General features: G+C 35.6%; 1 long non-coding RNA gene across 6 annotated transcripts; it reads left to right on the plus strand.

Moving 5' to 3' along the window:
• The first annotated feature begins 285 nt into the window (after positions 1-285).
• Positions 286-3,694, plus strand: LOC113341327. 6 transcript variants are annotated; one of them, XR_003355892.1, is made up of 9 exons: positions 286-554; positions 663-781; positions 983-1,078; positions 1,163-1,314; positions 1,395-1,559; positions 1,731-2,608; positions 3,121-3,223; positions 3,318-3,407; positions 3,517-3,694. It is a non-coding gene; the product is annotated as an uncharacterized LOC113341327 (long non-coding RNA). The 6 variants fall into 6 exon arrangements; XR_003355891.1 differs by having other exon boundaries at positions 1,731-3,223; XR_003355890.1 differs by having other exon boundaries at positions 3,121-3,407.
• Positions 3,695-5,329: the final 1,635 nt, after the last annotated feature.

Genomic DNA, 5,329 nt, shown 5'->3' on the forward strand with positions numbered 1-5,329 from the left:
AACTACACCACGAGCTTGAGAAGTGTAGGATCACTACACCATATCCTGATTTTAGCAACGCTTTCATCTTGAGGATGTGCAACGAATATAGACGGTGCACACCAGAAAATACGTTGAACTAAATATTAGTTATTAGTGAAAGAAAAAGAAAAAATAGGAAAATAGGACGCGCTTGCCTTTATTAAACTTGTTTGAGGGCTAAATTGTCTATCCAGATCATATTATCTCCATTTTATTTTTGGTTTTCTTATTTTCTTTTTATTGTCTTCTCTCTCAGACATCGACTTCTGCTCCTCCCATTTTCTCTTCTCCTCTAACCCTATCCCAAGATCTCCAAATCAAACCCAAGTGTTCGTAAATCGAAACCCATATCTCCTAATCGAATCTCATGAATCAAAACTAGTCCAGAAATCAAAACCCAATATTTCAATAACTCAAACCCTAGAAATTCTTATTTTGTAAAGTTGAACGATTCTGTAAGGTGTGCTTGAGTCCAAACTGAATTTTTTTCTCTAGTGATGAACTGATGGATCCGGTTTTCAACGAATTTTACAGTTATAAATCTATTATCCTCGTCAGATTTAGTTTTTTTCTTATAATTTTCCTCTAAATCCCTAGATTTGTAATTATTTTTCCTAATTTTTTCTTTGTTTCTTAATCAGGAGATAGAGATGTTTATGGTGTTGCTGATGATATCTTTGAGGTGACTACTTCAATTGGTGAATGGTTTGTACGGACAAAGACGCTAGATCTTGCAGGCATATCTCATATCCATGTTAGAGTAAGTATGAATCTAACTATAACTTCTCTGTGTAAGTTTTATATCTATTGGTTTTTGTGTGACTGAATTTTCAATTTGTTTTCCTGTGTAATTATTTACTATATTTCTGGTTTTGGCTTAACCGTAGTTTAAGCACTCATTTTCTGCATTTTTGATTCATGGAGATACTTTAATCATGGGGTTCTGTGGGATTTATTACAGTAGGTATGAAAAGTTGTAGCGGCGGGATGATGCTCTCAAGGTGTGAACTGTCAAAACATCTCAGGCAGCAAGTCCCTATGTCAGTTTAGATGCATGGTATTCTTACCCTTCCAGTCACTATTTTAAATTGTTTCATTTTCTTCTGTCATTATAAGTTTGAACTTAACTATTTCCGTACAGGTCAATGAAAGTTGATTAAAAACATCTGGTGAGGCTTCTTCAGGGGTACTAAGGAGGATTGGGCATAATGGATGAGACACTTTATTATTGAGCTTCTCAAAGAATTATCATTACCATATTTGCGAACTTGTGCGAGGCTTGCACAATTGTAGGTGGTACCTGAATCTTTTTAAACTTTATTTGTTATCTGTGCATCTAGTTTTGGTCCTGACAATTGAATTTGTAATTGCAGTCATTCGTTGGTCGTGTGTTGTTTGTATCTGTTTTTGTGAGTTGCTGAATTCAGCTGACGAGGAGATGTATGCACTATGCTTATCTGGAAGTGTTTTTGATGGGAAAGGAAGTAAGACAGAACATCAACTTGAGAGTTCGAGATACACCAATTACATTCACAGAGGTTGTTCCTGATAAGGAATGCTTTTAAAACATGTTTCTGACCTAGCTTGTGCTCCGAAAGCTCGTAGTTGGTTTTTATCTATTTCATTATATTGTAGGTTATTCCTCGCTAATTTACTATGTTTCGATATCTAGTGAATTTGAACCAATATATTTATGGCGTTCTCTGTAGGATGGTTTCACTGAAAATGGAGTTCGCACCGCTGACTGTAGTCTTCACCCTGTGGATCCTTTCGTAGAGTATGACATTTAACTTCTCAATGCAGGTCATATTACTTTCCTGATGTGATATTTCTTATGTATATGATGCTCAAGCGAACTACTTACTCTTATTAATTTGTGATTTTTGGATTCTTTCTCAGGCAATTAATCATATCATCAACTGTGTAGCAAAATCAAACCACATGTCTGTTGGTCAGACTTCAATAGTTTTGTACCTATTGTTATTAGAGGCCCAAATGATGTTACCCCCGGGTATAACCAGAGAATATCATCAGATTTTTAAGTATGCTTTGAAATCTGTTTAGTGAATGTAAAACGGTAGATTTACTTATTCTCTTGTTTCAAAAGCATGAAAATTTGCATTACTTTAGATTATCAATGTCAAAAGTTATACGAGAAGATATGTTAGATTTACTAATTGAGTGTTTGCTTTCTACCTTCATGTATGCTTTAACTTCTTTACTATCTTGAACTTCATTAATGAGTATCATTTATAAGCAAGTGTAAGAAAAACCATTATTACTTATTCAGCTCATTGTTAATGTCTCATCTGTTGCTCATCCTTCTCAAACAGTGGAGTGTTCAGTTGCTGAGGTCTTGAACAGAGCAAACAGATTCCCTATGATTGATAGTTCCCCAACCGCATAATTATAATGTCTGTTTTAGTATCTATTTTTGTCCTGGAACTTCTGTATGTTTCTTTCTCTTGTAGGAACCTCCTGCCAAGGCATCCAAAGCAAGGAAAGCCCATGCACCTGCAAGGCTGCAACCAAGATGAAAGAAGAGTCCAACAATGATAACTATGGTGGGAGTGATTGCGAGGATGAGGTTTGTCTTGTTCAATTTTTCTTATTGGTTTTATTAGGCTAGCTGATTTATTTAAATCCGCTGATGTAACAACCAGCAGTAAAGAAACAAGAATCCAGTGATAACATTTCAGATGATTCTTAAGATGAAGAGGTAAAAAAACCCATTAATACTATATAGATGTAGTTTTATGTTGCTTATAATTTATTTGCTTGAGAATATTATTTTTGTTGTTGCGAGTGTGGTACAACTTCTGGTTCGACGATTTAGATAAATTCATTATGTTATGAGGGAATACTCTCAGTAACATGCATAGAGTATGGCTATCCGACTTATGTGAATAATGTTTCTTGTTTCTTAAAAGCTATGTGATGAAGTGTTAATTTAGAGGTTTCAAATTGACTTCTTGACATAATGCTTGTTCAAGTTGGCCTAAACTGATCAGTTGGATTGGCATTCCTAATGCTAATGTGCATCAGCATCTCGGTTTCTTGTGTCCCATAATATCTAAATGAAGCTATTCATTCTTTCAGGTTTCTTGTGACCGTAATGTTAAAGCCTGCCGCCAAAAAGAAAAGTAGCTCTGAGGAAAGTTCCTTAGATGAAGAACCTGCTGAAGATAATGCTGTGAAAAGGGTTTCTATAGTATAAGGATGTAATAATCAATTTACAAAATGATTCTAATATTAGGCTTGATGTTTATTCATTCCACACTTAATTATTTTTCTAGGCACCTGATGCCGAAGATAGCAGTTATGAATCTAATGATTCTGGCGATGAGAGTGAAGATGATAATCCTTTAAAGACCCCTGATGAAGAGGTAACAACATATTTGTGATTCCCATATCTGATTTGTATGTTAAAAGTGGTAAAGCACGTTGGATTATTTGTCCATATGCATGCTGATTTATTATTTGGAAAACTTGTAGGCGAACAAATGGAAAGAGGCTGAAGCAATACTCGCAAAAACAGTAACGATCTTTTCTTGTTGTTTCTTAGGGGTTTTCAATAGATTGTTGTTTCTTTTTTAATCAAACCGTGCATGGGTTTGTGTCTACACTTTACAGGATCATGAAGATGTTAGTTTACTTGTATGTGTTTGTTTAATCTTTGAATCATACTAATTTCCAGTATGGGTTTATGATAAGTTCATCTATTTCATGATGATGTATGAATTGTTATTGATCAATAATTGTTCTTGATCCATTGTGATGATATTGAGATTCCTTTCAAATCATAAATTGGGTCTTCTAGTTCATCTAGAATGGTATATGCAGGTGCAGAAATCCGCCGGAATTAAAGCCGGCGGTAACTTTTTTTTTTATCTGTACAAATGTGCAACGATATAAACGTAGGAACATTAAATCTGGGACCCGCTAACCATTTTTCTTTTAATAGTAAGCGTTGCACAATTTTACGTTGCACAAATAGGATAACTAAAATGTTGCACCACATATTGTGGAACGTTTATAAGCGTTGCTCAATATAGTTTGTGCAACGGATAAAGCGCAACGCCAATTTGAAAACGCTTATTACAGTTGCACAAACTCTACCAACGTTTATAAACGTCACAAAAAGGCTGTCTTGGTGCAGTGGATGGACATTGGGTGGTCTGTAATGTGTGAACTGAGATTGTGAATTTGGTCAAATAGTTTTCTAGATAAGAAGAATCTAGAGAGAATTGGAGTGTATAGTTGTCGGTTTTGTGTAGCCTATAAATAGGCAATGATACATTCATTTGTAAAGCAAGAAATGAATAATAAAAAGAGAGTCCTAGAGAGCTTTTTTTTTTTTAAATAAATAAAATAAAATAGGAAAACAAACTTTATTAAATAAATCAGTACCAACACAGAGTTTCTCTCAGCAGAGAGTTTCCAACCATTCAGGGAACCATTCCTTCAAAGAATAGAACTACTAAGCCTAGCTTCTTTTGCTAATCAATGAGTACTTCATTCGTATCTTTTGGCACACAGACACACACCCAACTATAAGAACTACTTAATATATAGTTCCTTACAATCCATGACAATGGAATTATTTGTCCATCTAAGGGACCACCATTTATAGAAAAAACTACATTCAAACAATCTCCTTCTAGATACAGCCTCTGAATGTTTTTTGATTTCGCCCACTTGATTTCCTGATAGACGCATTTATGTGTCTATTTTGTTCTCAATGTTCTGTATTGTTAGACTCGATTAAGTACTTATTGTGTTATTTTGTGTTCTTGTAGGAAATTTTAGAGAAATAATCCCTTGCGGCGAAATGGGCTCAAAAACCAGTGTTTTACACCCCGGAGAAATGTACCGTAGGCACCCCAGAAATGCACCAGAAGCGTCCCAGAAATGTCCCGGAGGAACCCAGAAAAATTACTATTTCCACCCCAATTGATATTCGCACCCCATCACTCTGGATAAGGGGCACCTTCTTCAACAATTTGAATTTGTGTTTTTGGCGGGAAATGAAGTTCTCAACTGTTAAAGTTTCAATCAACAAAATGAAGATGTTTTAGGGAGATTCAATCTCTCAAACTTGGTAGGAAGATGTGATATGGCATGAAAAACACATTATGGGCAGTGAGTTCGATCAGAAGTGGCTGGAAAACGCGTGATGATCCTTGAGCCCAAAACAGAGCACGTGCACTGTAACACGAGCAAAAATGGAGTTCTTGTGTGCATGGAAGAGTCCTACTAGTGTTGGAAGAGTGTTGAGGCGTGGAGAAGACATTTGGGAGCGTGCAGG

This window comes from Papaver somniferum, unplaced genomic scaffold (assembly GCF_003573695.1).
Source record: "Papaver somniferum cultivar HN1 unplaced genomic scaffold, ASM357369v1 unplaced-scaffold_29, whole genome shotgun sequence".
Classification (NCBI taxonomy): domain Eukaryota; kingdom Viridiplantae; phylum Streptophyta; class Magnoliopsida; order Ranunculales; family Papaveraceae; genus Papaver; species Papaver somniferum.